This window comes from Globicephala melas, chromosome 2 (assembly GCF_963455315.2).
Source record: "Globicephala melas chromosome 2, mGloMel1.2, whole genome shotgun sequence".
Taxonomy (NCBI): Eukaryota; Metazoa; Chordata; class Mammalia; order Artiodactyla; family Delphinidae; genus Globicephala; species Globicephala melas.
In genome coordinates this window covers 3,952,542-3,978,283 of record NC_083315.2, presented here as the reverse complement: position 1 = coordinate 3,978,283, position 25,742 = coordinate 3,952,542, and the positions used below count along the sequence as shown (strand labels likewise).

The window sequence follows — 25,742 nt, the reverse complement described above, 5'->3', positions numbered from 1 at the left end:
GCAGACTTCTTTGGACTTTTGTCTAACGGTTTAACTAAGTGTCCCTTGTTTGACCCTTTGTGTTTTAGAAAGACTCAAAACTCTTGTTGAACTACTAATTCCAAGTTTGGGGTTTTGTTTTTACCCTAGTATCTGTGGCTCGTTTGTTATATAACATTGAATTCGTCCCAGTTTCTCCATATCAGAAGCGTCTCGTGTAATGAGGATAAAGGTGGAATCACTTACATGTTTTGCCTCTGCCCATGGGGGTTTTGGTACAAAATAATCTGTTAACAGGCTTCTGTTCTTTTTCAGTTTAGTATCAAGTTTTATTGGGAAATTGACCCCATCCGATCCCTCTCAGGGACAGGAAAGGACATTGCCTAGCAGCTGGCACTCCGAGAACTGGTGCAAATTGCTGTGTCTGATAGTTTATCTTGAGCTATGGTGTTTACAGCTAGCAACAGAGCCTCAATTTAACAAAATTGAGGACTTAGTATTCAAAAGAGGCTTGCACTTGAAGGAAGAACGTGGAGAATTTTCTTTTCCATCACACGTGTTCTGGTCACATTTTGGTAAAGGGGTTTCCAGTGTCATTGGTTCTGAATTTAAGAGCGTTCCTTTCCTTTTCTATGGACAGATCATTATCATTTGATCCTTATTCCGGTTATTTCTAGAGCTCTCTGAACAAGGCACTGCATTAGATACAGCTGGGGAGATAAATATGTATGAGAGAGTTTATGTCCTTACCGTGCCTTGTTCTGAGGACAGTAGACAGATAGAGCAAGTGCAATGAGCACAGTGCTATGGGATTTCAGAAGGAGTAGTGACAGTTGATGGCGGGGGCATCAGGAAAGTTCCCAGAAGCGGCGGTGTTGTAGCTGAGCCGGGGAGAAGAGGTCGTGTTTGAGAAACTGCGATGTTTTTGGAGAGCTTCTCACCATACAGCAGGAGAACAGTGCGATCCAGAGCATGGATGTGAGGAAAGGTGAAGGTCAGGGTCCATATTAGATGAAACACAGAGAACTGAAGGATGGAGGGAGGGACAGGGTTGGCAAACAGGGGTTATCCTATGTTAGAAAGGACGGTGAACGTACTCTCTGTATGATGACAGTTATTCTTTAGTCTAGAGAAGACGTCGAACCAGGAAGTAAAATGATCTAAGTTGTACTTGAAGCAAAGTAATCTGACCTTAAAACATTAGGCTGCCTTGAAAGTTCAAGGGGATGAAAGTGAGATGATGCATTGCTTAAGTAGCAGAGGCCTGACCTCGGGAGGCAGCCACAGGACTGGGAATGAGATCTCTGCAAGGAAAGATCAACCAGCCTGGGCAAACAATCAGATATAAGAGGCAGAGACGAGACAGGTGATAAAGGTAGCCTTCCTGAATGTGTATTAGTAGATGTTCTCCAAGACACTACTTAGCATCACCAAAGAAATTAAGACCTTGCCCAAATCACGTTGCAGTTGCCTGTATGTTTTCTTCTCTGTCGCCTCTCTCAGAGCTTCTAATATGCTAACATGCACTACGAATCTCCTAGAAGAAGATGGCCTTGTCCTATCCCCTAAATTTATCTGTCCATAGAAGCATCTTTTTTTAATGGATTTGTAAAAACATCTTGCATTTTCGGAAACATTATTTTGGGACGTGCTCTACAACGTTTGGAGAATGGTGATGTGATTAATAAAAACTAGAAGATTGGAGTGAGAATTTGGTTGGACTAGAATGGTAAATAACATTGACATTAGGAGGTGTTAAATTTGAGGCGCCAGAGACCAAGCGGGTTGGAGGCATCTGGAAGCTTGCGTGTTTCCTGGAACTTCAGCTAAGAGGAGAGGTTTGGGTAGGAAGATGAATTTGGAGTTATCCTCTAGAGATGATCGTTGAATCCACAAAGGTGAGATCAGTACGGAAGAGACTTTCAAGGCTCAGGAAGTGTTCAGCAGTGTCAAATGTTGCAGAGAGATTGAGGAAGAAGGAGAGGTTTAATTTGGAAAATAAGTTACTGGCCTCGGAAAGAACAGTTTGACTAGAACGTGATAGAGATGGAAGCCCTGTTTAAGGAGTCTTGGAGTGACTTAAAGAGAAAGCATGAATAGAAAGTACATCATATTCCTTGTGTAGAGAATGTCGTCAATGAAATAAACATTTAATGGAAGTTTTAGGAGGAGTAGGACTCAGACTTTTCTCTAAGGATGTGGGAGACCTGAACATGGTTAAGTAGAAGAAAAGAAGGATCAGTGGGGGTGGGGAAATCCTTGCTTTACCAGTAAATTCCTGGGATCAGCAGTTCTTGAACATTGGCCTGCATCAGAATCTCTAGAGGTCTTGTTAAAAACACAGCCCTCAGGACTTCCCTTGTGGCGCAGTGGATAAGACTCCCCGCTCCCAATGCTGGGGTCCCAGGTTTGATCCCTGGTCAGGGAACTAGATCCCACACGCATGCCACAACTAAGAGTTCGCATGCCGCAACGAAGGAGCTGGCGAGCTGCAACTAAGGAGCCAGCCTGCTGCAACTAAGACCCAGTACAGCCAAATAAATAAATAAGTAAATATTTTAAAAGATAAAAATAAAATCACATTCTTTTTTTAAAAAAAACAAAAACAAAACCACAGCCCCCAAACCCTAGAGTTTTGGATTCAGTAGATCTGGGGGCTCAAGAATTAGCATTTCCAACAAGTTCCCACGTGCTCCTGATGCTGTGTATCTGAGGACCACGGTCTGCGAACCTCTGCTCTAGAGAAGGGAGAAGGGAGAACCCAGGTTGCAGGTGGGAGGTGAGCCTTGGGAGAGAGAAAAGACACATTTTTGTCAGAAAACGACCAGAAATGAAGGAAGAAACAGTGAATAAAGTCACATAAAATTTGAAGAAAAAGAAAAGACACATAAAAATTTGAAGTAGGGAAAGAACAGTGATGCCAGCTTCTGGAATTGAAGAATCCGTAGTAGAATCCAGAAAGCTGGCACTGTGGATCTTGAAGTTATGACCACGAAGATGGACTGGATAGAAGAAGATGCTCTGAGCCCAGTGCTGAAACCATTACGGAAGCTGGTTTAGGGGAGGGAAATCCTCCTTCCTTCCACTCTCCTAGGTTCTCCCACTGGGGCCCTATGAAATGAGGTTGACAAAAGACAGATTCACGAGAGGAAAACATGTGCAGTACACATCACAAGGGAGAAACCTCAGTGAAGAGTAACTCCAAGGGGTGATAAGAACTTAGGCTTAAATGGCATCTGAGCAAAAAACAATAGATTTTCAGAGAAATGACAAGACAGAGGAAAAGGGTTTGAGTTTCTAGGGTGACAAATTGTGGGAAGGTAAATATATATGGAAAGGTTAATGCAGTAAGGTTTGTTTGTGCAGGTCCATTTTGGCACCAACTTTCCATCATCTTCATGGCCCTAGAGCTTCCCTGGAAGAGGGGATTTACGGCGGCCCTATTTTTCCAAAGTTTCTACTTTTAGTCACTTCGGGGAAGCTCCAAGAAGGCATCTTTCTGCCTCTGTTGACTCTCATGTACCTCGAGCTCTAAGGAGCCCTTTTGCCAGCCTGACATATTCAGGGTGGCATATTCTGGTGCCCTGCAGTGGGCATGAGGGAAAGGAATGGGTCTTGTGTGAAATGGGCCGTGATCGTGGGGTCCTGTGGACTTAGGGTTGGTATCAGGGGCAGCAGAGACCATCCAAGCTCCTGTAGTTAAAAAGAATAAGAGAGCACACAGCCTTTACCACAGAAAGTCAGGAGGGAATTGATGTGCTCAGGCTAAGTCAGTGTTTCAGCGCAGGCGGAGTGAGAGGCAGGTCTGAGGAGGCGAGCAAGGCCTTCCCCCGCACTTCGCATGTATTAACTCTTCATCCTCACCGGGACCCTTTGAGGTCGGTACTGTTATACCCATCGTACAGTTAAAGAAATGAGGTCTTGAGAAATGAAGTAGTTTGCCAAGTTCACACGATGAGTAAATGACGAAGCCAGGCATGGAATCGAAGCGCAGTCTCTGGGGAGCTTGACAGAACCTCACTGAGCTGATGTGGCGGTTTGACTTTGCATCATCCTTTTGCTGGGCCCCTTCCCCAGGAACCAGCGCCTGATGAGAAGAATGCCCGCCCCAGGGGCTGGCTTTGGGGTGCACCCCAGGGGCTGCGCTCCATCTTACTGGATTGTTCCAGAGCTGCAGTTACTTGCACACGATTGGTTGTCATGCACCATCAGAGTAGAGAAGGGTCCCCTTGCAGTGTCACACTCCAGTGCCTGGGTCTGGGACAGGAGGCAGGTTGGGACAGAATGACTCATGGTACAGATCCAGGGCCCTCGAAAGGGCCGCTTCTCACCAGAATGGAAGGGCAGGGCGAGGGGCATTAGGTAGGGGAGCATTTCATCCACTCAGTGACACCAGTTCTCTTCAGTGTAAAAACGTCTGTTGTTTTCTCTGTCTGTTCCTTGCGTCTATGTACTTCTCAAGTTAAGCCTGTAAACTCCAGAACTGGACTGTTAACACACAACTCCTACAGTCCTAAGGAGTGACTGGCTTATAACACACCCTTGTGCTACATTTCTCTTTATATCTGCCCTTTTGAAAATAAAAGTCTGCCCTTTTGAAAATAAAAGTCCAGCGATACTGAATCACAGGGTTTAAATGGAGAAAGTGCTTCTTCCTACCCCGGGGCCAGCAGCGCATCGAACGAGGCTGAGAGCATTTCAGCTGGTAGTAGTTGAGAAGAGTAGCCTCTTTCACTACCTCCGTTCTCTCGTTTTCTTGCTGGATTTTTGGATGCATTTTTACCTCCTCACCTAAAAACCGGTGCTTTTAGGAATTTATTGAGAAAGAATACGTAGAGGATGCGGTGAGTCCTGTGATGAGGTAGCCCACAGAGTTGCAGCTGAAGATAGAATGTGGGTGGCAAGGGAGCCCCAAGATTTGGGTGCCCCTTCTCACTTCCTGTTATGAAAGCATTTCAGCGTAAGCAGGAAGGGGAGCAAAATAATGTTTTTTATTTGTTTATTTGTTTTTTAAATTTTATTTTTAATGAAGTGCACTTGATTTGCAGTGTTGTGTTCATTTCTGCCGTACAGTAAAATGATTCAGTTGTACACATATATACATTCTTTTTCGTATTCTTCTCCATTGGGGTTTATCCCAGGAGGTTGAATATAGTTCCCTGTGCTACACAGTAGGACCTTTTTGTTTATCCATCCTATATGCAATAGTTTGCCTCTGCTAATCCCACACTCCCAGTCCGTCCCTCCCCCAGCCCACCCCCGTTTTCTTTTTTTTTGAAGGGAAAAAGAATCACTCCTGGTACTTCAACATAGAAAATGGGACCTAGTTCTGCAGCTGTGGTAGCACAGAGTCAGGGAATCAATGGCAAATGTTGTCATCTCAATCATAAACGTGGTAAGAGATCATTTGTGTCCTGGATTCAATTTTGCAGGGGGTGGGGGGGATTCCCGTTGGGCAGGGATTTGAGGGATGAGTAGGACTTGGGAACATTTGAGCTGAGCAGTTCCTCCATCTTCTTGAGATTCTCCTTGCCTCTCATCCCACCCTGCTTAGTGGAGGAATCAGAAATGAAGAAGCAGCCATCTGGGTGGTTTAATCTTATAAATTTTCGGCTGCGAGGCTAAGAAATGGTTTACAGTCATTCTAGCGGGTCTAGCATTACTGAAGCAATTAGACCCAAAAGTTCCCACTTGTCCCCAACTTTGTTTCCAATTTTGTTTGTAGACGGTGTGGTCCTGGGTTGAGTGTTTCTGTCATCAAGATACATCCAATCTGTCATGTCGACTTAGCACTGTTTTAAACTGGATTGAGTAAGATTTGTTCAATGTGAAGTTTTCTTGATTCAGTATTTATTAAGAAACCAAATGGCTTTCAAACTGTGTTCTTCCACTAAAACACCTTTTCTTCCATAGAACAAGGGTGAAAGGCTCTTACTTGTGTTATCATTTGATCCTTATTCCGGATCAGTAAGGATCAAATGATAACACAAGTAAGAGCCCTTCACCCCGAAGTCTCCTCCACCTACATACTCTGCCTTGTCATAGCTCTGTCTGTCGGGGAAACATTTCTGCCCCTCACAACCACCGATGGCCGCCTAGTCCATTACCAGCACGACAGATACAGACAGGCTAGTGAAACCTACATTTTCATTGCATTTAGCTTTGAAGGCATGTATGTATCAAATAGAATACCAGGTCATAATGTCGTGGTCAGCATCCAGATTGGGCTCACTTTGTTATAGCATTTTGTGTTTTTTGTAGTCTGTTGTGGTTTTCATTTCAGCTTTTTAGCATCTGTATAAATTCAGGTCACCAAGGGTAAAAGAGGTGGTCCAACCTCACATCTGGCTTTACTGCCCCCTATCCCCACACACACATAAACACCTTTTTTCCAGCAGTACTCCCGTTCTAACCCCTGTATCTTAGTGTGTTTGGGCTCCTGTAACAGAATACCATACACTGGGTGTCTTATAGACAGCACACCTTTATTTCTTGCAGTTCTGGAGGCTGGGAGTCTGAGATCTCAGTGCCAGCATGATTAGGTTCCGGTGAGAACCCTCTTCTGGGCTGCACATGGCCATTTCCTTATTCTATGCTCATACGGCAGTAAGAGGGCAAAACAGTTCTCTGGGGTCGCTTATAAAGACACTAGTCTCGTTCAGGAGGGCTTCACCCTGACATCAGGCTCGGTGAGGGGACCAAGACAACCTAGTCAGAGACTGCCAGGTTTATCTTCTCTGTACCTTGGATTACGTTCAGGCCTTGGTGTTACAGAAATTCATACTTTGGGGAAAAGCCCAGCAGATCCCATATTGTGAAACAAAGGAAACCTCAAGAAAAAGAAGAAATGCCCTTTTCTTCTCTGTTCCTGTATCATAGACTACATTTAAAACAAACAAAAAATTTTTTTTTTGAAATTCAGCAGTTGTATACATTTTGCATGTGCACGTGAGCTTTTTGGTCAAACGGCTCAATAGTACCAATCTGGCAATGTTCCCTTTTAGGGAACAAAATCAAATCAAATCAAAACAGTGGTTCAACTGATGTTTCTCCTCAACCTAACATTTTCTCCAGTACGGCGCTCCTCAGAGTGTGGCTCCCAGACCAGTAGCCTCAGCGTCACTCAGGAACTTGTTACAAATGTCAGCTCTTGGGCCCCCACCCCAGGTCTACTGAAGCTGGAACTCCGGGGGTGAGGCCCAGCCCTCTGTGTTTTAACAAACCCTCCAGGGGATTTTAATCCGCACCGATGTTTGGGAAGCGCTCCTCTAGTGAAGTGACTGCCCTGTGTATCTTCTGGTCCTGGTCATCTTTATTGTGCAACTTCATCTCTTCATAAAATTCAACTTTAACTTCACCACCTCAACTAATTGAATTTTCAAATTTCAGAGTATTTTTTTTTAATCGCTTGCTTGCCTTTGAGATAGGCTGCTGCAAGTTTTGCAGATGATTTATTTCCCTAATAAATTGGTAAGGAAGTTATATTAATAGTTGGGAGGAGGGAGAAGTTGAGATATTTCTGCCAAATATTTAATTACCGCATTTCAGATAATCCCAGCCACTTAATGGACACATTTCTACTGATATCATTTAAAGACGCCATGTTTAACAGAATTTCCTTGTCAGAAAGTCCCTAGGATCAGGACAAAAGAAGTTTCCCTAGAATAAGAATGACTTTTTAGGGGGTCAGGTTGCTGTAAGAGTAATACTTAGAAGAATCATGGTGTCAATCAGGAAAGTCAACAAAATTTACATTTAGAAATCTACTTTCAAATAATCAGAAAAGCAAACAGCTTTATCCGTTCTCTTTTAGGATTAAGAGTTAGGAAGAAGGTGACCTCAGTAGCATACTGAGTAAAAAATATAACTTAAGACCTGGTGAGAAATTAAGAATTCATCTAATAAACTCTCTCACTTACGATTGAAGAGAATTCCGTCACGTTCGGTCAACTTGTATTGATGATCCAAATATACGTAAGTCCCTGCTTTGGAGAGTCTGGTAGAGAAGCCCAGAACGCTCCGGGGAAGTGCCCAAACCTAGACAGCCAAGAGTCTTTGTCTGAGACACATAAATATATCAACTCACCGGTTGGCTTATAGGGGGAAGAAAGATTGGCCGTGGCCAGGAGATGGGGGCAGCGGGGGTGTGATACAGGCCTGGGTTGAAATGCTGGCTGTGGCCCTGATTAGCTAAGTGTATGATTTGAGACATGTTACTTATTTTTAGATCCTCAGTCTCCTTATTTTTAAGACCAGAAAAATAATAACTATCTCTAGATTTTGGGACGATGCCATGACATAATGCTTCATCTGTCAGGAAAGTTGTGTTGGATGCTAGCTGTGTGTCAGGCAGTGTGCTAGGGATAAAACCGAGAATAAAAACTCAATATTCTGTAATAACCTAAATGGGAAAAGAATTTGAAAAAGAATAGATCCATCTATAGGTATAACTGAATCACTTTGCTGTCCACCTGAAACTAACACAACGTTGTTAATCAACTACTCTCCATTATAAAATAAAAATTTTTTTGAATTAAAAAAAACAAACACCTCATCTCGACAAATGTCCCTGCCACCACCCAGTTGCTCAGGCCCACAGCCTCCTCCATTCCTCTCTGTCCCCCTCCTCAGCTTGGGCTGGTGGCGTCCATCCACTTTTCTGCGTCTCACTGCTGCCACCCAGGCTAGAGCACGAGGCTAGCCTCCCACCCGGCCTCTTGCTCCCACTGGTGCTTCCCCCGGTCTTTTCTCCCCACACTAGCCAGAGGGAATTTCTTAACCCTCCAGCTGGACCTTGTCTCTGTCCGGCCTGAATCCTGCCGTGGCTTTCCACTGCTCCGAGGTAAGTCAGGACTCCTCCCGTGGCCTCCAAGGCTTCTGTCAGCCTGACCGTCCAGTGCCATTGCCTCTCAGCCCCTATATCACCCTCCGCGGCAGCGGTCTCCTGTCCCTGTCTCCACAGTCAGCTGCCCAGACTCTGTCCCTCAGGCTTGGAGTCTCTTGTCCCTGTCACACGGCCGGCTCTGTTGTCCTCTACGTCCCATCGAGTTGTTGCCACCTCAGAGGTTTCTTCTCCAGCACTGACTTTCCTCCCACCCTGTAATTTCCGCCACAGAACCTTACCAGGGTAGCTTATGATCATGTCCTGTGTGTGGCTCTCCCCTCCTTTCTCATCTATCTTGGTCCCAAGTAGGATGTGAGTGCCAGGAGGCCAGTGTCCTTTTTTTTTTTTACATGTTTCTTCCTTTATTTGATTTTTTTAATTTATATAATTTTTGTAAATTATGAAAGTAATTTTTTTCACAAATCAAGTAATACAGAGCTATGTAAAGAAAACTAAGCGGTGATTGCTGCCGGACCACCCTGCAATCGCATGGCTCTGGTAACTGCTCTGCCTCCGTCCACCTTTGCCACGGCTCACACACACCTGATACCTGATCCTCCCGTTATCCCTGCAGGGTTGGCGGCCCTATCTCTGTGTCATGGATGGGGGAAATAAAACCTAACGCAGTTGCTAGCTCTACGGAACTGAGCATTAACATAGAGGTCTCTTTCTAGAAACCATGCTGTTTTCATTGGGATAAAGAAATGTGGGTAGTGAAGATGCTTAAGGAGGCCAGTGTTCTAATGTGACTCACTTGTCACTGTCCTTCCAGGGCTGAGCCCAGCGCCTTTCTTAAAATAGACTCTCTTCACGGTCTCCCTTCTCTTGAAGTAAACAGAGGAATGAGGGGATGAAGTCCAGTGGGCAGTTGTAATATAGTGTGAGGGGTGCTGTGATGGGGAAAGGATACAGCCTCCTAGAGTGGCCTGGAGAAGCAGCACCAAATACTTAGGAGTGAGAGGAAGCTTCCGAGAAGGAAATGCTGTCTAGAGATTTCAAGGCTCAAAAATAAATAACTATATTGGAGGTTACAGCGTTACCAATGAATTTCTCAGAATATTTACAACAAAGCAGTGTTTTTCAGCCTTTTTTTCATTATCCCCTTAAGGAGGAGGCTTTTCTGGACAAATTGTTCCCTAATCACTAACTCCTCTTCCCACTGAAATTTTATACCACAAATATACTGTGTATCTGTTTATGTATTCTGTGTAGATCTATGCGTTATACAGAAAAAGAGTAATTTTTTTCATCTGCTAAGACCAAATTTTTACCCTCTCATAGGTGAAATTTCCCCCATTGAATGGAATGTAAAATAGTTGACTGGTGGGAAGCAGCCGCATAGCACAGGGAGATCGGCTCAGTGTTTTGCGATGACCTAGAGGGGTGGGATGGGGGGGAGGGGTGGGATTGGGGGGGAGGGGGGAAGGGGGGAGGGGTGGGATTGGGGGGAGAGGTGGGATGGGGGAGGGAGGCTTAAGAGGGACGGGATATGGGGATACATGTGGCTGATTCGCTTTGTTGTGCAACAGAAACTAACACGGTATTGTGAAGCAATTATACTCCAATAAAGATCTATTTTTAAAAATGTATGTATTAAACCATTTAATATAAATCATAGGACCAAGTTTTGAAGAAAATGCAGTTGATACGTCTTTGTAATACTTGCTCTTTAAATGTCCAACGGACTAGGTACTGTTTGTTTTTTTTTTAAAAAAGTGGGGTTTTTTTCCATTGGAGGACAAAGAGATGAAATTTTTTTTAAATGTGATATATGTGCTCATTGAAGTGGAAAGTCGCTGTTAAAATCATAACAAGCGTTCACATAATAATATCCTCCAATATATGAACAAGAGCGTTAAAGGCTGCATCAGAGGAACTTGTATTTTTAGGGAAAATGTGACAGACAAATGCACAGTGATCACAGTTTGGAAAGGAACACATGGGGGCTGGTTGAATCTGAGAGCCCTTCGCGATACGTTGGGAAGATGACTTAGTAAGAAGGTGTTGCCTAAGAGATGATTTAGAAACGGTAATTAAATTATTAGGTACATGAATGCTGCTCAAGTTACCTGGAAGAATTAGGGGTAGGAGAGCTCTGTGTGGAAGGTACATGGAGATAAGAAAACATTTTCAGAGACAGAGCAGGTAACCTGGCTTACACCCTCCTGTCACTATAGCTGGAGGTGAATTCTGTTTGGAACAATTCTGTTCATTAAAACAGGTAAATACCAAGTGGCTGTTCCTTGGAGGGTAAAGATTGTATAGCGTCATAGTGGCAAATGGTGGGGGAGGAGTTTTTAATCGTGAAAGTTAGCCCAAGGGCTAATTATATCTCAGCGCTTTCCACTAGCTTATCTTGCAGGAATTCTAAGAAGGTTGAAGCCTTAAGGTTGGTTAAACGGTGGAACGTTGTAGTAGGCTCCGTTTGTATTCTGGTTGTTACTTTGCACCTGCCAATGGATTCTGCTTCGTTCTCATAATAAGAAGGGCATAACCCCCAAGAAGTGATGGGCTTCTAATTCTGTCCCTTTAGCAGAATTCTTTTCATTAGCCAAGTGGAGTGGACTTTACCAATGTGCAGTGAGATGAGGCATGACTTAGCCTGATGGTGCATGAAGGGTGCTCAGCAAGGGCGACATTTAGTTCCTTTAAAGCTGATGTTCCTGTTTATACCAAGGATAGCTTTTGCAGTTCTCCAAGAGACAAGACACTTACTGGTTTTACAGATATATATGTCATTTGCTTTTTTTTTAAATTTATCTTTTGTTGAAGTATAGTTGTGTTATTTTTTATTGAAATAATGTTGTGTTACTTTCTGCTGTACAGCAGAGTGACTCAGTTATACATATATATATATATATATATATATACATTCTCTTTTTTATTCTTTTCCATTATGGTTTATCCCAGGATATTGAATATAGTTCCTGTGCTGTACAGTAGGACCTCATTGTTTATCCATTCTGTATGTCATAGTTTGCATGTGATAATCCCAACCTTCCAGTCCTTCCCTTCCTCACCCCTCCTCCCCCTTGGCAATGACAAGTCTATTCTCTGTGTCTGTGAGTCTGTTTCTGTTTCATAGATAGGTTCATTTGTGCCATATTTTAGATTCCATGTGTAAGTGATATCATATGGTTTTCATCTTTCTCTTTCTGGCTTACTTCACTTAGTGGGATAATCTGTAGTTGCGTCCATGTCACTGCAAATGGCATTATTTCATTCTTTTTTGTGGCTGAGTCATATTCCGTTGTATACACATACCACGCCTTCTTTATCCATTCACCCGTCGATGGACACTTAGGTTGCTTCAAAGTCTTGGTTATTGTGAATAGTGCTGCTGTGAACACTGGGGTGCGTGTATCTTTTCAAATTATAGCTTTGTCCAGATATATGCTGAGGAGTGGGATTGCTGGATCATATGATAGCTCTGTTTTTAGTTTTCTGAGGAACCTCCATGCTGTTTTCCTTAGTGGCTGCACCAATGTACATTCCCACCAACAGTGTAGGAGAGTTCCTACATCCTTTACTTTTATTCCATTTCCTACTGAATCAGCTTCCTTGTTGCCAGTTATTCTTCCTCTTCTATTTAGTGTCATCGTCACTTTCTGGACAGATTAATGTAAATCATCACTTAGGTGATGATTACTTCCTGCTAATCCATATTGCCTGCAGACTGCTAAACTCATTAAGTGGCGGACCCACGTTACTCTCTAATGAAGGTTTTCCTTTTCATTATTCTTTCCAAACACAAACGCTAAGGTCCAAGCTGTTTCTTTTCCTTAATGCCTGTTCCCTTTAGCTGTACCCCCAGTGTCTCCCCGATCACATGTTTATAGCCTTCCTACTGTTCTTTCTTCTAGTGCCCCGACTTCTGCCTTCTATTACTGGGCATATTCTATGTACAGATCTGGACTTATTACATATGTAATGAATCCTTTCATACTAACTTCAAAACAAAGTGAACACGCCTTACTCTGAGTTCTAGCAGGGCTTGAATTTGCAGTTGTCACCCTACTTAGTCTTCCTTTGATATTGTATAAATTAACCTCCTGAGTTCATTCAAGACTTAGCAAGTTTGGGCTTCCCTGGTGGCGCAGTGGTTGAGAGTCCGTCTGCCGATGCAGGGGACACGGGTTCGTGCCCCGGTCCGGGAAGATCCCACATGCTGCGGAGCGGCTGGGCCCGTGAGCCATGGCCGCTGAGCCTGCGCGTCCGGAGCCTGTGCTCCGCAACGGGAGAGGCTACAACAGTGACAGGCCCATGTACCGCAAAAAAAAAAAAAAAAAAAAAAGACTTAGCAAGTTTTAACACAACCAGTGTTGCAGCCCTTGGGATGGCTTGCTGCTGTGTACATTGACACACTAGGTATGTGTCGTGGTGGCTGCACTAAATAAATGGATGTTACATAAATCTCATTTGTTATTTGAGCACTTAACTAACAAATGAGAAACGACATTGGACCACAGTTGTTTAGATGAGCGTCTAGACACAGTATTTTGTCCCTTAGAAAAATTTTCCCCTTGCTTACAAGTTCACAGATTATTAACATGATGACTCACCTCTAAGAAGGTTTTCGGGGGAGGGAGCGGAAATTCCCTGGTGGTCCAGTGGTTAGGGCTCTGTACTTCCACTGCAGGGGGCGCAGGTTCGATCCCTGGTCGCGAACTAAGATCCTGCAAGTGGCATGGCGTGGCTGGAAAAAAAAGAGAAAAGAATTTTTTTTTCATTTTTCTATAATGTTGGGGGTGCAATTTTTTATTGTGGTAAAATATACATAACAAAATTTATGTTTTTAACCATTTTTAAGTATACTGTTCAGTGCCATTAAGTATATTCTCATGGTGGTGCAATCATCACCTCCCTCCATCTCCAGACGTTTTCGTGTTCTCCAGCTAAAACCCTGTACCCATCGAACACTGACGCCCCACTCCCCTACCCGCCCCGCCGACAGCCGACAACCACCATTCTTTTTTCTGCTTCCATAAATTTGACTATTCTAGATATTTCATATAAGTGGAGTCATACAATATTCTTTTGTGACTAGCTTATTTCACTTAGCATAATGTCTTCAAGGTTCATCCACGGTTTAGCGTGTATCAGAATTCCCTTCCTTTTTAAAACTGAATAATCTTCCATTGTATGTGTATATACCACATTTTGTTTATCCATTCATCTGTCAATGGACACTTGGGTTATTTCTACTTTTTGGCAATTGTAAATATTGCTACTGTGAACATGAGTGTACAAATATACCTCCGGGAACTTTTCAAGGAAACTCTATTAATTATATTCAGAAAAGTTAGGCTATCTTACCTTAGACTGTATGGCGTAAATTGAGTTCCTCCTACACAATGTAATGCCTCATTTTAAAACGCCGCTAGGTAACAGTACTTCTCAATTTAAATATGTACCAGCTTCCCTGGCAGAATAATTATCTTTTTCAGCCACTTATTTATAGAGTGGAAGAAAATTAGGGAAAAATGTTAGGAGAACTAAATATAAAAAACAACTTATTTTTAGTTGATTATATTGTTCTCAACACAGGCTGATTGTTTTAGTTAATGACCAATCTTGGACTACAAATACATTGCACTGAGTCATCAAACTATTTTTGAAATATTTTAATGATGCCGAAGGGAACCATTTTACCAATTCGGGAACTTTATTGGCTTTTATGAAGCATTCCCTTTAAGTGTGTACAAGCATTTTAGGCTGTGCAAACATTTACATTTAAAAATTAAAAAGTCCGGTAAGGTGTTCAGTTGCAGGCGAATTCATATCCTCCTAGACAGTAGCAATTCAAGATAAAATATTGAGCTCCTATTGGAAAATATTTGGCAAAACAAGTAAGTGTGTAAGTCTAGAAAACATGTGAAAACTTTAACCTAACAACCACTTTCATGTTCCACTACTCATTTGCACGTAAGTGAATTTCTACTTGTGTTGATTCTAAGTGGTTGTGTAAACTCCACAAAGATGGGGATTTGTCTGTTTTGTTTATTGCACACAGTAGGTACTAATTAGATCCTGGATACAAACCAACGAATTATCCTAGCAGTGTGATTTGGAAACTCTTCTGTAGACTTTCTATATGCCTTAAAGTGAAATTAATAAACAGAATTTTAAGAAATGTCCTATATAAGACCCCCCAAACTACAAAGGGCCTAAGTAATAATACCCATAAAATGGATTTTTTTCCCACTTTTTATTATCATCCTGTGATCACCAGCTAGTTCAAGGCCTACTCTTGCTCGTATGAAAGAAGTTAAGGTGAACTTTTACTAAGCTCTTTAAAAATGTTTTGCTCTTGATGGTAACTTAGCATTGCAGATTGATTCTCTTTATGAATTTTTATGTGACTTTTTAAAAAAAACCTGTAGTTTGGGCTTTTCTGAAAAGAGGGGGTGCTGCCTTAAATTCACACCTGCAGCTGTGGATACTAAAATGGCATACATTGATGGCATTAGGAACTTGAGACCAATTGTCATTTGCCCCTCCCAGCTAACTTTGCTAACCCTAACACTACTGATGGGCTCTTTCTTCTGCAGAAATGTCACTGTCCTCTGGAACAGTTCTAAAGGAAAGAGGTGGCCCAGATCATCCAACTGGACATGTACTTTTCTGGGCTCTGACCTTTTTATTAGAAGCGGGGGGCAGGCGACCCCAGCTGACAGATCACCTCTGTGCCGTGGCATACCAGATCCTCCAGGTTTTGGAGGGCCATGCAATAATGCTGCCAGTCCAGGAGACAAAGATCCTTTACCTGGGCAGTGTTCCATGACCAAGGTTAGAACGAAATTCACCAAACGTAGCAAATAATCTTTTCACCCTTTTACGTTGTTATCCATTTATTCCTAAGTTAAAATAGCCATAATATTCTAGACACTGTGCATGATAAATTGGGCAGTTCTTAGTCCCCAGCATTTTGTAAAATTAGAGTACTAACACATTCAGGGGTTCTTTTCAGAAAATCACATTTTATTGTGTGTGTAATATATATAAATAAAATATATGTATACGCACATGTGCATACACATATATACAGATGTACACATACACACATATACACATGTATAGATACACACATACATATGTCTTCTCTAATGGCAAATGAAATCACGGAAATCCCTAAGGCATAAAAGGAGGGTATGAGAGAAATCAGGAGTGTTGTGTTAGTTCACGTTTTACTTCCCTGTTTGTGGCTCTCGAAATATTAACGTAAAGCAGGTTGAGAAGAACTGGAGCTGGTCTTCTAGCCTGATAGGCTCGACTCTGCTTCCACATCTGTAGTCTTCATCTCAGTGATGAGTTCTCAGAGGTTGGGTAGAAATTAGTTCTGAGGGAAGGCTTTCCCAACTTCATTACTATATAGGATTTATGCAGTCACAGCTCTGATGTTTAAGTAGGACTGATTGTTTTTAAAAATATCTGTAGGAAGATTTCAAGTTATTCATCTTTTTTTCCTCTGGGAGTTCTGATGCACACACGTGTGGGGATTGAGTTCAGCCGTCATTCCAGGTAGAATTCTCTTCTCAGCAGATGATGATGTGTCTGAAACCCTCTCCTGGGATTGGACCCTCGTGGTTGTTCTACTTCTCGTCCCTAGAGTCCCTTCTCCAATGACCCTCATTTCTACAGACCACACCCCTCAGGGTGCTGGGGATGGTCCAGCCGTCTCCTCTGACCTTTGTCCAGAATGATGTTGCGGGTGTGGACATATTCCTCTCTGGATTGACCCCTTTTAAAAGTTTACTTCCTTGTCTGAGAGCATTCCCCCTATCTAGTTCCCTTTGAATCAAGTGCCCAAATTTATCTAATTTTCTAAATTAGATAAATTTAGATCTTCAGACGGTATGTCCTTGGTTTTCAGCATATTGATAAAAATCTCTGTTTTGGGGTCATGATACTTCTACACAAGTCTGGAACTCCTCAGACAGAACGGGTGGGAAAAGCCAATGGTCCCAATCTAGCCCGTGTCATCCCAGCAAGGAGTTCAGACATAGCTGTTCTCAGAGTGCTGAAATCTTCCTGGAGCTCTGGAGAGAGGGCTCGGGTTTCATTTTCTTCCCATCTGGGATGTTCACTTATTCCAGAAAGAGATACCTCTCCACCCTCACGGTCAGGAACTCATCCAGTTCTGGGGAATGAATACTCCATCTTGGCCATTTTCCACGTGTGGAAACCAGTAAGCATGAGATTCCCAGCAGCCTTTGATGGTACGGCCTTTTTCCAGAGCTCTGCACAACGTCCAAGGCTCCTGGGACAGGAGAGTCACAATAGGAAACTATGAGAATGTATAACAACAGAAATAGTTCCCACCCTGCCCATAAGACAGCAAATAAGAGCTCTTTATTAATTTAAGCAAAGATAGTTCACTTTCATGTAGTTCGAGATGATTTTCCCACCTCCTCTCTCCTCAGTCTTCTTACGCTCCTTCACTTTCAGTTTGGTTGTTTTTTTAATACTTCTCACTTATTTAGCTCATCCCTCACCGCACACCTCACTGAGAAAACACAGGTTCGCAGATGGTGACGCCGTCATCTTATCACCACCAGTCTCGTTCCGCATCTGTGTCTCCCTCCTTCCTTCCGCGTCCGTGTTTCCCTCCTTCCTTCCTGCGAGAACAGAAGAGGCATCTCTCCTGCAGTCAGAATCCTCTGGTCCTGTTTCCCACCTTCCGAGAACTTCCCGCCTTCAGCGTCTTCTCTGTCCTGCAGCATCCAGTCTTTCCTCTCTACTGGACCGTTCCATCCGTATGACGTGGTACGGAGGCGCCCATCCTAAATGTCGAAAACCCTGCATCCCAGACCCTCCGGCTACAGCTTCATATCTCCACCCCCCTTCCCAGCCAGACTTTCTCAAACCAGCGGTGTGCACGTAACCTCTCCCCTCCCCGCCCCTCACCAGTCCACACTTCACCCCCGCAGTGGCAACGACCCCAGCAAGTTGCTCCAAGCGAGGCCAGCAATCTCTGTGCTGTCGAACGTCATAAGCTCTGTTGCCTTTCTCAGGCTGTCAGCAGCCTTCAGCACGGTTGATCGCTCTCCAACTTGAAATGTCTGCTCTTGGCTTCTGTGACACCATGTTTTTTGGCCATCGCTTGCCAGTTTTCTTTTTTTGGGCGGTGGGGTGGGCCCCTCCCTCTCTTCTCGGCCTCTCAAGGTTGGAATTCTCCAGCACTCAGAACTTGCCTCTTTCTTTTCTCTCCGCTCTGAGTTCCAGTTGATCTTCGCAAGTTCCTCTATAGCTTCTCCACTTAACGTGTTCACACAGACCTCAGACTCAACTTGTCCACGTCAGAGCACTTGATCGCCCACCTCTACGGCCCAACGGGTTGCTCTCTCAAGTTCTCTGTCTCAGGAATGGCCTCAGCCCCCAGCATGTCCTCTCGTTTTCGTCTCTGTACCCTGCTTTACCACTGCCGCACGCATCCAAGTCATCGTCATCGCTCATCTCATCTCTCATCTGGGTTCCACTCCTATTCTTGCTCCTTTCCACCTTGTTAAAGACGTAAAACTAGAGAAAATTGGCGGCATCTGTATTTAAGCAGGGACAGTAGGAATAGGAGAGGAGAGGGATACACTAAATATATATATAATATATATATTATATATTATTAATATTTATTATATTTATATTATATTATTAAAAATAAAATAATTTATATTTATATAATTAATTGATGTATTTTATTATATTATATAATTATATATGTAATTATAAATATATAATATATTTATATATTATTAATTGTTATATTTATAATATATTATTATATTAATATTTATATGTATTTATTAACATATAACTATGTGATGCAATGAATATATATTAATAAATATATATTATGGTTAATATATTTATATTTCTATTATAAATTATATTTATCTTATATTTATAGTGTATATTATATATACTACAAACATTTATGTATATAAATATATATATATATATTTAGCCAGTGGGGAGTGGGAAAGAACTAAGAGGAAGGAGTCCAGGCTAAGGTGCTGTTAAGGAACATGGGGAAATTATGAAGGTTTTGACTAGATGACTTGATCCTTGGACATAACAAGCTGTGGATAAGCTGATGGATATTCTTGGAAGCAGTTGGATATAGACAACTAGAACCAAGCTTTCGGGGCTGAGTATACAGACATAGGAACCATCCATTACAGTTTATACCTAAAGCCATGGAAGTGATGAAATCACCTGGGGAAGATGTATAGATGAGAAAAAAACAGTGCCTGCCTGGCTTCTGAGCCTGTGGTTGCGTCCTTTTATCTCTCCTCTGTTTCTTCTTTCAGACCCAAGTCCCCATGTCTCCTCTCCTCCCAGTTGCACACCCCCTCCATTTACCCCTGGCTGTCCCCTCCCCAGGATGCGTGCAAAATGAAACACAGTGTCCCGTGTACCTTTCCAGCCTGTTATTCACAGAGATAAGCACGTACGTTCCCTTTCTTTATAAGGGTTTTGTTGTTGAACACTTTGGCGCTCAATCATCTTCAATTATCTAGACCTAACAGGAGAGTGACAGCACTTGACAAACAAATACAGTTACACCTCCCTCCCCTGGGGATGACTTATCTGACATTCTCGTTACCGTTCACAAAGCCAAGAATCTCGAAGCGGCAAACAAAACCTTTCAGCCGTCAAAGTAACTCTGACATCCAGGCACTAAGATGGGGTGTCTTTTTGTCCCTTTCGCCCATGTTCCTGATAAGCTTCATTTTGTGAGTATGGCTGCTAAGTTTTGAATTGTATGAAAGTCCCACGTGGAAGGTTCTATCCTGGAGTTTGGGCAGAAGGAAGAAAATTAGATTCCTTTGTAGCCACTTAATTTGGTCATCCACCATGGCTATTAGCAATTGCTGAAGGAGTAAGAGACTCACTTTAATGGGACTTCACAATCTTCATCTAAAAAGTCTCCGGTTTACTGGTGGTAGGGAAAGTTCTAGATCAACAACTATTAGAAACATGTTCATAAACGTAAATAAGTTTAAGTTTAAATAAGTCTTTAGGTTCTAAATAAGTCTTTAGGTTATTTAAGTTCATAAACTTAAATAAGTTTAAGTTTAATAAGTCTTTATTTAAGTTTAAATAAGTTTAGGTTTAAATAAGTCTAAACAAAACGTGGAATTTACGTAACATCCAAATAATGGTGACATCGTGTTTTAAGTGGGAGAAGATGACATAGAAAGGCATTCTTATTTTTTGGGAATCTGAAATAATCCATCCTAAATGGATTGATTTAGGAATCAGGAAATGATAAATTCACATTGCGATCTCCTTTGATCACAAACATCAAATCTTTACTGATGGTGGTCAGCACTCGTATTTAAACTTCAGTATTAGATGCTTCATCCTTGAAGACCATCCGTGTTCTCAGGGAGCATTAAGTCTTACGTTGAGCTCAAGAAATATTAACTGAGTGCCCAGCCTGTGCCAGCCACTGGGAACACAATGATGAAAAAGAGGTGGTTCCTACCTCTACAGCCTTACCGTCCGGTGCATTTACAGTCTAGTAAGACAAGACCTGCATAGAAGATACAGAGCACTACAAACAGGTCAGTGTCAGCTCCCAATGGAGTAACATACATATTAAATGCTACAGGATCTCCCAGCGGGGAGAATCTGCTGGGCTACGTAAGAGTGGTTGGGGAATAACTTATTCCACCCAGAAGCAGCAGCCAGGCGCCTGGGGGCCCTGTTCATTGGACTTCTCACCCCACTCAAGTGGCTTCACCTCATGGAGCTTTGCTATCAACCTGCTCCTCTTCTAAACCCCTCACCAGGCAGAGCTGATCAATCCCTTCTTGGCAACACTGACACCTCTGTTCGTTCTTTCTTAACTGTACTGAAGAACCTGGGATGCACTGCAGTTGTCGGCACATCTGTCTCTCTCTCGAGATTCGGATCTCATGGGGACTGTAGGTTTTGTCCTGTTCATCTCTGAAGCCCTCCTGCCCCATGTAGTACCTAGAATATTGTGAATGGCCCCCCAGAAAGTGTTCCTTGCCTGAGTGAATAGAAAAATGAATGAATTCACAAGATACAAGATGAGCCCTGAAGGAAGGTTGCAACCTTGCATTTTTAAATCAGTAAAACAAGGACCTTTATCAGGCACATGGTCGTCAGAAATAAAGAAAATTAAGTAGCCCATAGAATAGGAGTTCTCACATCTCACTGTGCCTCAGAGTTACTTAAAACTTTTAAATATATGGATAACATAGACTCACTCCAAACTTAATAAGTCTGAATCTCAAAGCGTAAGACCTGGGTATCTGATTTTTTTTCAAGCTCCCTACTTAGGTGATGTACTGCCAAGGTTGAGAATCACTGACAGACAAGAATATCTGATTTATGTTAATCAACAATATTCCAAAATAAAATTTAAAAATTTTTTAAAAAAAGGATATCTTACTTAGTTGACGTCTTTGGGAATGAAGTGTTCCATGCTGGTTTTATAGATAACTGGTCCTGGCGGCTGTGAACAAGCATATAAGTATTTTAAATTTTGATGGAAGTGTATGTAAAATTCCCTCCTGCCTTTTTAAGTAAAAAGTGCCTTGCATAGTTAGATCTTGCTCTTGGGAGTTCAGGGTCAGCACCAGGTACATCACCACTGGATGTCTTGGTTTTTCTCATTCCTTGCTTCATGTCAGTATGTCCGCTAACCTATCTCCTGACATCACTGTTATGTCACTAATATTTCTGCCTCTCTTGTGACATCTTACATATTGCTTTTTTTTAATTGAGGTGTAATTGACATATAACGTTATATTTTCGGGTATACACATAATGTTTGGATTGGTATATACTGCAAATTATCACCGTGACAAATCTAATTAACCTCCATCACCATATATTATATTGCTTTTAATGTGCTATTGGCTAGGACAACAGATAACCCAACGTGTTAGCAACTATATTTTGTTTTTATTGTTGTTTGTTTTGTTTTTTACACCCTCTCCAGTATTTATTGTTTTAATGCATTTTTTAGTTTTTTTGGTATATGGTGTGAGGAAATGTTCTTAGCAACTCTATTTTGAATGAAAATCAAAGTCATGGATTTGAGAGGCTTTTTTAAAAAGCTATTTTAGGTGCCCTAAGGCTCTTTTGCTTACTCTGGCCAATTTCCAAAACATACCCAAACCTAGAAGTCTGACCCTAAGTAGGGGCTTCATAGAATTACTTTAGAAGAGATGGCAAATAGTTTGGTTCTAAGCCCTTTATTTTACATTCAAGCAAACTGAGACATAGATTTAATGACTTTCCTAAGTTGGAGAATTACTGTTAATAAATCAAATTCAATAGAATTCTCATGGTTTGAACCAGCAATTACTATAAAATCTTAACTACATCCATGGAAGGAGTTATCTGGTTGCTGGTAAGAATCAGTTTAAGTGAGGATTGATTCAAGATGACGGAGTAGAAGGATGTGCTCTCATTCCCTCTTGCGAGCGCACCGGAATCACAACTAACTACTGAACAATCATTGACAGGAAGACACTGGAACTCACCAAAAAAGATACCCCACATCCAGAGACAAAGGAGAAGCCACAATGAGATGGTAGGAGGGGCGCAATCACAATAAAATCAAATCCCATAGCTGCTGGGTGGGTGACTCACAAACTGGAGAACAGTTATACCACGGAAGTCCACCCACTGTAGTGAAGGTTCTGAGCCCCACGTCAGGCTTCCCAACCTGGGGGTCCAGCAATGGGAGGAGGAATTCCTAGAGAATCAGGCTTTGAAGGCTAGTGGGATTTGATTGCAGGACTTCAACAGGACTGGGGGAAATAGAGACTCCACTCTTGGAGGGCACACACAAAGTAGTGTGCACATCAGGACCCAGGGGAAGGAGCAGTGACCCCATAGGAGACTTAACCAGACCTACCTGCTAGTGTTGGAGGGTCTCCTGCAGAGGCAGGGGGTGGCTGTGGCTCACCATGAGGACAAGGACACTGGCAACAGAAGTTCTGGAAAGTACTCCTGGGCAAGAGCCCTCCCAGAGTCTGCCATTAGCCCCAACAAAGAGCCCGGGTAGGCTGCAGTGTTGGGTCACCTCAGGCCAAACAACCAACAGGGAGGGAACCCAGCCTCACCCATCAGCAGACAAGTGGATTAAAGTTTTACTGAGCTCTGCGCACCAGAGCAACAGCCAGCTCTACCCACCACCAGTCCCTCCCATCAGGAAACTTGCACAAGAGTCTTAGATAACCTCATCCACCAGAGGGCAGACAGCAGAAGCAAGAAGAACTACAGTCCTGCAGCCTGTGGAACAAAAACCACATTCACAAAAAGATAGACAAGATGAAAAGGCAGAGGGCTATGTACCAGATGAAGGAACAAGATAAAACCCCAGAAAAACAACTAAATGAAGTGGAGATAGGCAACCTTCCAGAAAAAGAATTCAGAATAATGATAGTGAAGATGATCCAGGACCTCGGAAGAAGAATGGAGGCAAAGATCAAGAAGATGCAAGAAATGTTTACCAAAGACCTAGAAGAATTAAAGAACAAACAAACAAAGATGAACAGTACAATAACGGAAATGAAAAATACACTAGAAGGAATCAATAGCAGAATAACTGAGGCAGAAGAAAGGATAAGAGACCTGAAAGACAGAATGGTGGAACCCAGCAAGGATCTAATTCAGATTCAACAGAGAAATTAAAACCTTTACAGACAAGCAAAAGCTGAGAGAATTCAGCACCACCAAACCAGCTTTACAACAAATGCTAACGGAACTTCTCTAGGCAGGACACACAACAGAAGGAAAAGACCTACAATAACAAACCCAAAACAATTAAAATGGTAATAGGAACATACATATCGATAATTACCTTAAACGTGAATGGATTAAATGCTCCAACCAAAAGACACAGGCTCGCTGAATGGATACAAAAACAAGACCCAAATATATGCTGTCTACAAGAGACCCACTTTAGACTTAGGGACATATACAGACTGAAAGTGAGGGGCTGGAAAAAGATATTCCATGCAAATGGAAATCAAAAGAAAACTGGAGTAGCAATACTCATATCAGATAAAATAGACTTTAAAATAAAGAATGTTACAAGAGACAAGGAAGGACACTACATAATGATCAAGGGATCAATCCAAGAAGAAGATATAACAATTATAAATATATATGCACCAAACATAGGGGCACCTCAATACATAAGGCAACTGCTAACAGCTATAAAAGGGGAAATCGACAGTAAACACAATAATAGTGGGGGACTTTAACACCTCACTTACACCAATGGACAGATCATCCAAACAGAAAATTAATAAGGAAACACAAGCTTTAAATGACACAATAGACAAGATAGATTTAATTGATATTTATAGGACATTCCATCCAAAAACAGCAGATTACACTTTCTTCTCAAGTGCGCATGGAACATTCTCCAGGATAGACCACATCTTGGGTCACAAATCAAGCCTCAGTAAATTTAAGAAAATTGAAATCATATCAAGCATCTTTTCTAACCACAATGCTATGACATTAGAAATCAATTACAGGGAAAAAAATGTAAAAAACGCAAACACATGGAGGCTAAACAATACGTTACTAAATAACCAAGAGATCACTGAAGAAATCAAAGAGTAAATCAAAAAATACTTAGAGACAAATGACAATGAAAACACGACGATCCAAAACCTATGGAATGCAGCAAAAGCAGTTCTAAGAGGAAAGTTTATAGCAATACAATCCTACTTGAAGAAACAACAAACATCTCAAATAAACAACCTAACCTTACACCTAAAGCAATTAGAGAAAGAAGAACAAACAAAACCCAAAGTTACTAGAAGGAAAAAAATCATAAAGATCAGAGCAGAAATAAATGAAATAGAAACAAAGAAGACAATAGCAAAAATCAATAAAACTAAAAGCTGCTTCTTTGAGAAGATAAACAAAATTGATAAACCGTTAGCCAGACTCATCAAGAAAAAGAGGGAGAGGACTCAAATCAATAATATTAGAAATGAAAAAGAGGGAGAGGACTCAAATCAATAATATTAGAAATGAAAATAATATTCTGCAGACACCGCAGAAATACAAAGCATCCTAAGAGACTACTACAAGCAACTCTGTGCCAATAAAATGGACAACCTGGAAGAAATGAACAAATTCTTAGAAAGGTATAACCTTCCAAGACTGAACCAGGAAGAAATAGAAGATATGAACAGACCAGTCACAAGCACTGAAATTGAAACTGTGATTAAAAATCTTCCAACAAACAAAAGTCCAGGACCAGATGGCTTCACAGGTGAATTCTATCACACATTTAGAGAAGAGCTAACAGCCATCCTTCTCAAACTCTTCCAAAAAATTGCAGAGGAAGGAACACTCCCAAACTCATTCTATGCGGCCACCATCACCCTGATACCAAAACCAGACAACGATACTACAAAAAAAGAAAATTACAGACCAGTATCACTGATGAATATAGATGCAAAAATCCTCAACAAAATACTAGCAAACAGAATCCAAAAACATATTTAAAGGATCGTACACCATGATCAAATGAGATTTATCCCAGGGATGCAAGGATTCTTCAAGATATGCAAATCAATCAATGTGGTACACCATATTAATAAATTGAAGAAGAGAAACCATATGATCATCTCAATAGATGCAGAAAAAGCTTTTGACAAAATTCAACACCCGTTTATGATAAAAACTCTCCAGAAAGTGAACATAGAGCGAACCTACCTCAACATAATAAAGGCCATATATGACAAACCCACAGCAGACATCATTCTCAATGGTGAAAAACTGAAAGCATTTCCTCTAAGATCAGGAACAAGACAAGGATGTCCACTCTCACCACTATTATTCAACATAGTTTTGGAAGTCCTAGCCA

At 41.9% G+C, this 25,742-nt stretch overlaps 2 protein-coding genes across 8 annotated transcripts in view; one reads left to right on the top strand and one right to left on the bottom strand.

The window, feature by feature from the left end:
- The window catches only part of CACNB2 (calcium voltage-gated channel auxiliary subunit beta 2), a 403,112-nt gene that overhangs the window by 296,153 nt on the left and 81,217 nt on the right, over positions 1–25,742 (top strand). The gene's annotated exons all lie outside the window — the stretch shown is intronic.
- The window catches only part of NSUN6 (NOP2/Sun RNA methyltransferase 6), a 178,245-nt gene continuing 166,042 nt past the window's right edge, over positions 13,540–25,742 (bottom strand). The window contains exon 15 of the mRNA XM_060292107.1: positions 13,540–13,559. The gene's annotated coding sequence lies outside the window, so the exon portion shown is untranslated. The remainder of the gene's footprint in view (positions 13,560–25,742) is intronic.